Source organism: Larimichthys crocea, chromosome XVIII (assembly GCF_000972845.2).
Source record: "Larimichthys crocea isolate SSNF chromosome XVIII, L_crocea_2.0, whole genome shotgun sequence".
NCBI lineage: Eukaryota > Metazoa > Chordata > Actinopteri > Sciaenidae > Larimichthys > Larimichthys crocea.
Genome location: NC_040028.1, coordinates 891,352 through 903,627, shown reverse-complemented (window position 1 = coordinate 903,627; position 12,276 = coordinate 891,352). Strand labels below are relative to the sequence as shown.

The window sequence follows — 12,276 nt, the reverse complement described above, 5'->3', positions numbered from 1 at the left end:
CCTGGGAAAGAGCCAGTGCATGTCTCAGGGGAGAGCAACCCGCTGGCCTCCAGACAAACACCAGCAAAGTGGCAGAGCAGACACAGCCAGATGTGTGGGAGTGCATTATACACACAACGCAACGCAACACACCTTCATAACAAAGTAAATAAAATCCACAAATAAATCTCTCCATTTAAAAAAGTGAAATGAATTTGTCATAATGCTTCTATGGAGAAGCTTAACAGTATTTTTATTAAAAGGGTGCTGAACATTTGGTTTTATCTTAAAAAATACGAGGACAAGACAAAGAGTTCCAGCAGGAACTGCAAATGCAAACACATGAAAAGTGTTTGCACCAGAAGAACTGCAACTTCTACTCCGAATGCTTCCATGATCATCGTCATAGCAAAAGGTAAACATTGGTCGCACTTTTGGCTCATCAGCTGCCTAAAACTCTGTTTATCTCAATTTACACACAAACGCAAAACCGTAGTTTTCCAGAATCTCCACTCTAGCCGGAGTTTTTAGAAAGATTTGTTTTCAGAGGCGAATTCACCGTTTGCGTGTAAAAGATAGATACAAACGAAGGGAAATGTCTCCGTTTTTAAAAATACCCGTGTATGTGTAAACAAGGCCTAAGACTAGTCTAAAAATTGCCAAAGACGTGGATCATTAGTGGACCCGAGGTGGACTGAATGACACCTGGGTGCTCAAACAAATACATCTGTGACAGCACCCACCTGTCAATCAAAGCGTCCACGCTCTTAATCCTGCATAACTTTAAGCCTTCATATAATCTGAACAGGTGAGTTGTATATAAATTCACCATCAGTACAGTTGTCATGAACGGAGAAATTAGCTACAGAGACCAAAACAGTTTTTTGTACCAGGCTGTAAACATGTTTATTTCTGCTGTGAACGCTGGACATTTGAACATGGGGACTTATGGAGACTGACTCACTTTTGGAGCCAGCCTCAAGTGGACGTTTGAGGTACTGCAGATCATTTCTCATTTTTTGGTATAGAGTATTCCTACTTTCCTGATTGACTAAATCCAAATATTCTTTACTAAACATGAAACTATTCTGTAATTCTGTAGAGCTCCCTGACTGCTTACACAAATTGATACTGTATGTGCAGAATTTCTACTTGATCACATAAATTTGGATGAGAAACAAAGTGTTTCTTGTTTTCTAGGGAAAAAAAACAAACAAACAAAAAAAAAATGTGCAGTATCGATACATGAAGTCCTATTCAAATCCCCTGTGTTCTGCCTCGCACTCTGCTCGCTGCCCATTTCCCCCATTAGCTTTGCAGGAAGAGCGATCAGGTCAGCCAGCTGCTAGTGTCGCTGTAGAGCATTTCTAGCAAATTACCCGTCTAGATACTCTCTTTACACAGACACCGACGTCTTCCTCTTCCTGTTTACACAGTCAGAGTGAGGAGATTCAAGAGAAAAGTGAATATAAATCCAGTAACTTCAAGCAGAAGTGGAGCACTCCGGGGACGGATTGGGTGGATCCGTCAAAAAAGTCTAAAGTTTTACATGTCTGTGAATATCTGTGAAACAGTTTATGATGGAGAGATGTGGTTTGTTTCACTGTTTTCCTAAAATTCTGCTGAAGATGGAGATGTTTGTGTCTGTCCAACTCTTCCTTGTTGTTCTACACCACCCCGTAAAAGACCAATCGAAAAATTGATGTTTCCTGAAGAAAATAAGGCAAAACCACACGGGACCTTTTTTATTGAAAGGGCATTATTTTATTGTTCTTCACCAATTTGGTTGAAAAACTGCATATGTATGTCTGACGAAGGGATTGAAAAATAATATTTTCATTCAAAAACTCTTCACTAGTACTGTTTGAGGTGTGATATGACAAAAAGCAGATTTATTTTGTCCAGCATTTGCAAGCTGTACACTCTCTGTCTAGTCAGAGCCATATCTTGTGTAATTGATGCTTTCAGTTTTCCAAGTCAATGGAACACTCACAAGATGTCAGCATCACACTGTCTTTCAGAAAATGATATTCGTATTGAATCGTATCAAATCGTATCGTTGGCTGAATATCATGTATCGTATCGTATGAGATTAGTGTATTGCTACAGCCCTAGTGCTTCTAGCCATTTGTGTAGAGGAACTGTCCTGTGCAAATTCCACAAAATGAAAGATTTTTCTCTTAGTAACACTACTCTAGATGCTCCCTGTAGTAGTAACAAAAACGAATGAGAACACACACAAAAAAGAATCGTTTAACATAAACCACAAATAAAACAGTCAGGAGGAGGGCGGTCAAACATATCTGGAGTCTGCTCGTGTGAAACCCACAAGTGCTCCGCTCGCTCCGGTCAAACATGAGACGCTCTTCTTTGAGCACGTTTAATAACTTGAAGCACTGATGTACAGTCAGTCACTGCTGTGTTAATGTGCTGGTCATGGGAAAAAGGAGGGAATGCACATGTTTTTATCTCCAGTCAACACATAACAAACTGAAACATTCAAACCTTGAATCACACACACACACACACACACACACACACACACACACACAGTGCTGTAGCAGGTTTATATTAATGCACAATCCAGCTGTAAGGCTATAAATAACAAGCATGTCATCATGAGATTTTCTTCTCCCTCTTACAGTTTTTTCTCTCCTCTCACCCACACTGTCATACCAACACACACACACACACACACACACACACACACACACACTCGTTCACTCTCACTCTCTGTTTCACTCACTCACTCTCTCCACACTGTGGTGTAAAACTGACACGGTGATTAGCCAGGGGCAGGTTGGTGATGACTGTGGAGAGCTCAGGTTTTTCTCCACCCTGACGAATATCCTCTCTGCCTCCATGAAACAGACAGCACAGAAAGTGTGCTCCAGCTTGTTTTATCTATTTATTTGTTCAGTTTGAACCTTTAACAAATAATCACAGACACAGACATTCTAACTGATAGATTATTTAAAAAAAGAAAACTTACTTTCAACACTCTGAGGTCTTCTACATTCAACACAAGCCCACGCAGGTTTTAATTATTCCTTCTGGAGTAAAAGCATGAGAAAAAGAATATATGGGCAGAATATATAGGAAGCTACACAGGACAGAAACAGCCCCAAGCTGCTGGAGAAACTAGGTCTATTTTTTTTTTGAAGAACAATTGCCTGTTTCTGCTACAGTGCTTGAGTTGAGGAGAAACGAGAAAGGGGGAACAGATTTGATAACAGTTCCCAATTACCACCAATAAAAATTTCCCATGGTGCTGTTGGACTGTTTCAGGCTGGTAATGGAGGACAGGCTTATTTCACTAATGATTTAACCATGGCTTTGTCTGGTTCTCTGCCTGCTAACTGCGCTCTCTGGAGAATGGCTATGCTAATCCAGAAATCTGGCTCCAGTTTGGAAAAACATTCACGACTGTCTGTCTGCGTTATGTGAAATCAGTGGTTTTCTTCCAACATGTGACAGACTTTGATGAAGAAGAAAAAAAAACTCAATATAGGAAAGCAAAGAGATAATAAAATCATTGTCCTCATTAATGAGTTTCAGTTTTATATCAAAGATTCACGTCATAAGTAAGGTTACACAAGTGGCTTCACTTTATTTAACAGTAAAGTGTCCAAAAAAGACATTCTACAACAGCAGTGGGCCCAAGCAGCAATCTTAGTGGCTGGTAAATGAAGCCAATGCAATTCCTCAAATGTCCACTTGAGGCTGGCTCCAGAAGTGAGTCAGTCTCCAGAAGCCGCAACGCTGTTTTGGTCCGTCCTGCACGCGACTTTCCTTCCACTAGACTTTTTTTACTTGCTCGGACTTCGTCATTTTCCCAGTGTATGTTCTTCTAAACATGCTTCTACATGTGTAAATATGCTACGTAGTTAATTAGTTTCGCTTTTGTCTGTTTTTACGACCAGTAGTTTGCCTAGGGTATTTTATTTTGAAAATCCACCAGATTCTCTATCCTGTTTCTGTGTCTGGCTTCCTGTAAGCTCGAGGTGCTCTGTGTAAATTGACGTGGGCTGCCTGCGGTGTCCATCAAAAATAGAACAGCTGCATATTCAGCGCAGAGCTGAGTGGAGGCTTCTGAACCGGACCGTGGTGGAGCTGGTGGGGTTTGATACATTGACTAGAACGGCTGCGTATCACTGTGCGACTGCGGCACACATGCAGCACGGCATGCGCCCGGTGAAATTTGGGGGTAATAGCTCAGTGGGTTCAAGCAGCAGCCTCAGTGGCTGGGAAATGAAGCCAACGCAGTGCCAAAGACTGCAGTTCTTCAGGCTTAAACATGTTTACAGCCTTTTACAAAAAACTGTTTTGGTCTCTATAGCTAATTTCCCCGTCCATGACAACTGTACTGAGGGTGAATTTATATACAACTCACCTGTTCACATTATATTAAGGCTTAAAGTTATGCAGAATTAGCAGCATGGGCATCATTTGACCCATCTCAGGTCCACCATAGATCCATGCCTATGCAGCATCATGCATACATTGTCCATTCTTTAAATTATCTAGAATATCTAGGGTATCTAGAATCATCATTAAAGAGACCCAATGTGCATCATCAAAAGGTAACATAGACATTTTTGAGGGTCACACAAGAGAACCCCCGTCAACTCACACCGGGCGTGTCTTGGCAACGTAGCGAGCCGACCATATTCACGCGAGATCACGCGAGAATCCTGGACGTACGCGAGTACGTGCTCTCATTGACTAGACTGGCGGCTACCTGCTCCGGTGACCACGGCGCAGCCGTTACGCAACGCGTACGCCTCCGGAGTGGGCCAGTGGGCCTCGTCTCTCCTCACTCGATACAAAAAGTACACATGTGCACAGGGGATTTTTCTGGGTGGGCAGGGAAGTGTGCTGCGTGCTGTGAGGAGCACCAGGAGTGACACAGGCAAAACTCCGGAGAATTAAATGCAGACAGCTTAAAACATTTACGTGACAAGTACTCGATGGTCACGATATAGTCATTTCATACATCTCACGTAGAACAAGCCGCGATATATCGAGTATATTCGATATATCGCCCACCCCTACTGGTAACTATCAAAAATGTCAAAAAACTATTTTGTTACAGAATTAATCTAGTTTTGGACCGACACATGGCTTAAATCTTTACAACATGAGCAATAATTTCTCTTGAGTTTGAAGTTGGTGATGAGAGGTGTGGGCCAAGAAATGACTGCAGGCATCAAGAGCCTGGAAAGCGATACCACATCACCCAATTACGTCGAACACAACACCTCCCTGCTTTTAACTGCCAAGTGCAAAACAAACTAAACGGCAGCAGAACCTAATGGATACTGGAGAAAACAGAGGCGGCGAGAGGAGGCTAATGCCATCCTACGCCGCTGACGCTTCCAGGTGAAATGCACATGGGACGAAGGCGAGCAGCTGCCTGTGGGTCAAAAGCTTTGAAGGAGGCAGCTTATGTATGCTTTGTACCGCAGCTCACACAAGGTACACTACCTCTGAACAAGCATTTTATCTTTCCAGTCAGCCCCCAACCACCTGAGCTGATGCATGCGTGAAATGTATGTAAAAAGGGAAAAAATGTAAAATATGATTTCACGCACTTCCTGCTTGTGAGTGGGCGTTTTGCTGCCAGTCAGTGTTTGCTGCTTACTACATGTCATTTGATTGATTTATTTTTTAATGGCATGATGTTGTTTCAGTATGAATCAGCAGTACCTCCAAGGAGTCTTTAAGAGTGATCAGAAATTCAGTATTTAACTTTTTTTTCTGTGAAAAGGTCCAAACTGTGCTACAAAGTTCTTTCCCATGTAACAATATAGATTGTTCCAAATAAAGTCCTCTGATTTATATGGCAAAAGAAAAAAAAGCATGTTTTTTTCCCAGCCCGTGTCTGTGTGTCAGTCTCAACACAAAGCTCCAGAGAAAAGCAAATGTTGCAGACAAAAGTGGTTGTCTGGTGTTCCTTTCTTAAAGGTCAAGTACAGAACGTAGCATCTATTGTTATTGTACACACACAGTAACATCTGTGGTGGGAGCTGTGCAGGCTGAACACATGCAAACAGAGGAGGACCCAAACCTGCCCAGACACAACAACACAGATGGCTGCTTTTTACCCAGCTGGCACTGAGGCATGAAAAAACAGAGATCATTAGTGAGGTAATAAGTGCATGTCAACGTTCGCAAAAGTAAGTCATCAACAGAATCCTCCCAACGAGTTCAAAAAGAGCCAACACGTGTGGATGAGTGTTTCACAAAACAATAAAGCTGCCCTCATCAATATGTAGAGTGTAAGGTTGTCACGATACCAGCATTGAAAACTTCAATATTATACCACTATTAGTAATACAAAAATAGGAGGACCAGTTGCAGTGTAACTGGGTGGGTTTTATACTTTATTTGAACACATTCATGTATTTCAAGGAGTTAGTAGTTAGTTAGTCTAATAGTACTTTCTTATCCTTCCCTTTTCCACACATACTGGCTGTGTGTGTCTCAGGGGGTAGAGCGGGTCGTCCACTAATCAGATGATCGGTGGTTCGATGTCCGTCTCCTCCAGTCTGCATGGCGAAGTGTCCTTGGGCAAGATACTGAACCCCAAATTGCTCCTGAAGCCATGGGTGTGTGAATGTGTATGAATGGTTAGCTCCTCAAACTGATGACCTGACATGGCAGCCGATGCCTTCAGTGTATGAATGGCTTTTACTTTTAAAATATTTCTCTGTTTAATGTTACACCATTTTCACTATTTACTTTTGTTTTACTTTTATTCTTTTTTATCTAGCTATTTACACATTTTTACATAATTAGTTTTATTAATTTCACTATCATACATCTTTAATGGGGTTTTCTCTTTTTCTTTTTCTTCTTATTATTGTTATCATTTGATTTTATTTATTCATTCATTTTTATTGATTTCATTTTTAACCTGCTTGCCTGCCTGAAATGGAGCTTCCTCAGTTTGTGTCGTGCTTTGTTTAGAATGAGATGGGGTGGGTGTTGGGGTGTTTTTCTGTTTTTATGTGAAGCACTTTGTGTCACATGTTTTGTATGAAAAGTGCTATACAAAGAAAGTCTGATTGATTGATTTATTGTGTGTAAATGAGATATGTAGTGTAAAAACGCTTTGAGCGATCAAATGTGCATATAACAGAGATTGTATCGTTTTAAACGTGATATCAAAGTCCTGATACTTTTGACAACCCTACCCCTAACCCCCTGATAAAAAGTAATGTCTGTCACCTTTATAAGGCGATAAAACATCAATGTTGTCTTTCCATCTTCTTTCACTTTCCTCAACTGGCCAAAATTACACATCACATAATGCAACACCATTTGTTTCTGTCAAAGATCAATATAAAAACATCAAGATCTCATTTCTGCCATGTTACAGGAACCACACTTCACAATTGGCACATGTATGAAATACGATATCATAATCTATATTCATATAATGTTCTACTGCAAGCGTCAGCTGTAGTGCATCTCATCTGCTCCTTTAGCTATCCAGCTCATCATGCCCAATGTTAAAAACAAACAAACAATACTATACTATACCGCTGTGTATGCTTTATGTCAGATATGAACAGAGAACACTGTTATGAAGTCATGCAAATACTCAGTATCACAGCCTGTCAGTGATTAAGTTTGGAACGTTGGCCTCACACATGCCGTTTTTCTTCTGGAGAACGTCAGTGTTGCCACACTAATGCCAGAATGTGCTTGAGAGTGGAATCGGCAGAATAATGAACACAACATGAGAGACTAATCACAGCACGACTCTGGTCCACAGGGAGTAACCAGACTCTCTTGGCATCAGTTTTTAGAGTCACGAAAGTCTATCTTCTCAATTCAAAACAGCACCACAAATAAAGTCACAGGCAGGCATCCAGTGCAGAGGATGAACCCAGGGTTTGGTATGTCATTAATTCAAGTGGGCATGCTGGACAGGCTGACTAAACAACCAAAAAAAGCCTACGAGGACATGAGAAAAAACACAGATGGACAAAGGGACAGACAGACAGACAGACAGACAGACAGACAGACAGACAGACAGACAGACAGACAGACAGACAGATAGACAGACAGATAGACAGACAGACAGATAGACAGACAGACAGACAGACAGACAGAGAAAACAGAAGTGAACTCACAGTGCAGTGAATCAAGTGGCAGAACTGGCAGCCATGGATTCCCAGTTGGTGGAGCAGAGATCACCTACTTCTGGAACCTACAGATGACAGAGAGACAGAGGAAGATAAACAGAATGCATGAGAGGAAGAACGAAGAGGTCGGGTGACGGGAAGGGAAACAGAGAGAGGCAGGGAGAGGAGAAGAAAGAGCATTTTGTTAGTTTGCCTGAGGCAGATCTCAACATTACGGCTCATTTTCAGAGCAGCGCATTGTTCTGGCATGGCACTACAGGACGCTATCAGATTTATTGGTACATTTAGCACCTGGAAGATTAATCTGAAAACAGATACTTCAATATATTAGAGGACAAACTCCAGTGGAAACAACGTGATGCATATAAACTCATTTAAGCTGCTAGCGGCCTCCTCAGACCTTCAGTTATACTACTGGAAGAATACAAAGTGAGATGAGTGCAACAAGTTAATAAATGTCTGAATTTTAAAAAAGGGATTAAACAGAGTTTGTTGCTAATGTGAGCACAGATAATGTACATTCTATTTAAATGTTGTGTTACAGAGTGAACTACTGCTGGTAGAAGTAAAGCAGCTCAACAGAAGTAGCATCATTAAACCAAAATCCGATTTAGTGGTACATTTAGCACCCAGGGAACTTCATCTTCTGTGCAGAAAAGCTGTTGTTGCATCAGAACCAAAAACAGAGCACATGCACAAGAAACTAGTTATTTAATCTCATAGTGACCCTGGGGGTTAGGGAGGTGGAGGGATTATGCTCAGGGTGGCCTCAGCGTGTCATCGAGCCACCCTTTAAGGACCTCCCACAAAATCCTGGACTGAAAACTGGTTAAAAAACAAAACAAAAAAAACAGTTTGAACCTCTGAATCCACATTTCAGTAATATATAGGTCAAAGTCTTTTCACATGTTTTCAGCAAATATTTTATGTATTGTATTTTGAAAGAAATCATGAATTGCCTTTACACAGTCTTTAATGACAAACACAATGCAATATGTGTTGGGCACACGGACGGTGTCCTCGTAGAAACAGACGTGGTTCTGGGGCACATTTTCTTCCAAAATACCAACAACTTGCTTTGCAGTTCCTCATCTCAATGAACCTCCCACCTGTGCGATCTGCACTGGGCACCTAAACACCACACAGAAGTTTGAAGTGGATTTCAAAATTCAGGAAATGACCCAATGGTCATGGCGTTCCTAGCATTGGTTGTTGCGCTGTCACAAAAATAGAGCCCTAAATGTTTTTCTACAAGGCATAATTCTCTGTTCACAGTGTGTCATGTTCAAAATCATCATACACAATGCTCTATGGAGGAGCAAGTAAACATCTATCTTGTCCTGTTGTCCTGTGTGCTGAAAATAAACTGGACCGTAACGCTTCTCCTAATCCGGTTGGTGGATTTAATGCCAACTGTGAAGGGGAGGACATCTTTTCTGTCAGTGCATTCAAACAGCTCGGACCATTTGCAAATCCGATCGTCCCTCTGCTTCTTCACGATCTCTTTGAGGTGTTTTTATTTGGAGACAAAATAGGTGGCTCCATGAGTGTTGCTATGCAACTGAGGGGAAAACTTGAGGAAACAAGGCAAAAGCATCACGTTCAGGATTCTATCTTAAAAACCACTCTGCATTAATTCATCCGAGGACGAAGCATCTTGTTGAGGATAAAAATAGCCACAGTCATCTCCGGAGCCTTGGCTTTTTTTTATGAGCCTATTTATTGGCTTGGAATGGAAAAATGATCTCTCCTAATGGGAATGTGGAGGGAAAATCCTTGGATATTTGGTTTCTAAGATTAAAACATTCATTAGTGTTGCCCTGTATAAATACACTGTTTGACCAACATTATGTCGCAGTTACACTGGAACAATAGTTCATGTGATGACCCTGCCAGTCTCTCTATCACCCAACCCCCCACAGCTTTGATGACATCTAATGAACATTCTGGTACCGCAGACACACACACTGGAAGCTATTTTTGGACTTCTGCTATCATTCTTAATGGTTATGATTACATGTCTCTCACTCAGTTCAGTAGGAAAGCAACACAAGCAAACCTTTAACTTATTTTACTTACGTGGAAGAGAAGACCAAGGCGTTTTTTTATACAGTATGTGTGATTATCTGATCATTGGTGTTGCTTATCCTACTGGACTGTTCATCTCATCATGGCAGCAATTAACTTAAAGACTAAAAGGTTAGAAGTCAGTAACAATGGATGAAACAAACCTAAGGTTTTCTTTTAACAGTGCAGGGCTAGAGATTTAGGTCTGGAGATATTATTCAGCTAAGTGATAATTGTGTCATGTAGAATAGCTCAAGGGTCAGAAGCCATGTGCCACATGGTTAAGTGAAAAGATGGTCAAAGTATAGTAGAATACAGTTCTCCACCTGCAAATTGCCCAGTCAAAGCAGTGGATGGTAGAACAGTTACATTTTCGGCTTCATTCTGTCCTCTCCCTCCTTAAAACCTGCAGTCATAAACAGGATTATCAAACCTTTGGTTTACCACCACTCTGTGTTTTGGCCCTCAGTAACAGTCCAACAATGTTTGTTTTGCACATTTCAGGAGACTTGAAATTTAAGTGTGCTGTTTGCAGGGGCCTCTGTGAATGTAATTGACCACAATTGGTCCCTCCTACCCAGTAAACAACAGCTGGTTCCCATAGTCCACCTGCTACCTGTAAATTCCCTTCCACAGGAGTCTAGCGTACTATTGGTTTATCTCATCCGAGAAGCTGAGGCCGCTGTGAGCATGTGCTGCTGCTTTGACACTGTAATAACAGTTTGAGATTTCGTCTGGCACGCTCGTCGGTAAACAGGCTTTTAATTGACTGTCTGAGTGCTTTTGTTTTTTTCAAAGCATGACGGGGTGGCTTAAAACTGAATGTATTGTTTGCTGCTACAGCTGTTTGCAAGTTAAGCTGAATATCTATGCTGATTCAAGCTTCCTCCCAGTTTTGTGACTATTGAGTGAAAGCACTTCACAGAGGAATTTTTCATTAAAAGGCCAAAAGATGCTCAGTCACTCTGAACCAGATGAACATTTTCTTGAAGAAAACTTTAGATTTCAGTTTGTTTATGTGTCTGTGTCAGATTTCTGTACATGTTTAGACCATTTTGTGCTCTTCGCACTGATTTGACCACAGGTCAATAATAGGCGGACAATGGAACCGACATATCATTGAGTTTCATTCAGTTTTGGTGGCGATTACATTTTGACCGGGGACTCTTTTCTGAGTGTTTCTACACTGCTACTCAGATAAAGGACCATCCTACCTGTCTCTGATTGGCCAGTACTCGTTGCCTTCCTGGGTTCAAGTTAGTTGAGTTTAGTCATTTAGACATTTTCACCTGACTCCCAGAGCACCTTCACCTTCCCCAGTTCATGGCCAGATTTTATGCTGACTCACTGTCACTGTCATTAACACTGGCTGCAGAGAGGCTGAGTAAAAAAAAAAAAAACGTGAGAAACCAGAGCCAGGAATTAAAACGAGTATCTTTGTTTGGTACAAGCAACGGCAACTAACTTAAGTTGTGCATGACACTGACTTCAAATCAGGTGGTATGGTATGGTATATATATAGTATGGTAAAATGACCCTATAATCCATCAATCACACACATGGCTATCAAGCAAAACACACAGAGTGACCACATTCACTAAGCTAGGTGGTGATTGCATTGTGTTGTTTCTAGGTTACCCTACGAGGTATCGACAAAACATGACGACAGCTGTCAACTTTTTGTTAAGAAAAGATGAGAAAACTGCCCTGAACATGGTGTGAAAGCTGCTAAACTGTTTGGACCATCCACCAATACATTTATAAGGATTGCAACAGGAGCATTCTCGTGAGATGTAAGACCTGTGTTTTTCTTAAATATGGTGTGTTGGATATATAATAAGTCTGTGGTTGAGTGCAGAGACACACAGGAAGCTTTTACACAACAACAGGGCTCAGGAGAAGACCACAGACAAATCATCGTTTCAAATCCCAAGCTTAGCAGAAGAGTCGACGGCACACAGATGAGGAAGTGATTGCCATCGGCTGAGACTTCCACTGAACACGCAGTGAATATGTAAATATGCACACACAGTCCATTCCAATCATCACAACGGTTGTTATGCTCGGTCCTCCC

At 41.4% G+C, this 12,276-nt stretch overlaps 1 protein-coding gene across 3 annotated transcripts in view; it reads right to left on the bottom strand.

Moving 5' to 3' along the window:
• The window catches only part of peak1 (pseudopodium-enriched atypical kinase 1), a 94,184-nt gene that overhangs the window by 54,739 nt on the left and 27,169 nt on the right, over positions 1 to 12,276 (bottom strand). For all 3 annotated transcript variants that reach the window (XM_010735181.3, XM_027291332.1, XM_027291333.1), the window contains exon 2: positions 8,124 to 8,200. The gene's annotated coding sequence lies outside the window, so the exon portion shown is untranslated. The remainder of the gene's footprint in view (positions 1 to 8,123; positions 8,201 to 12,276) is intronic.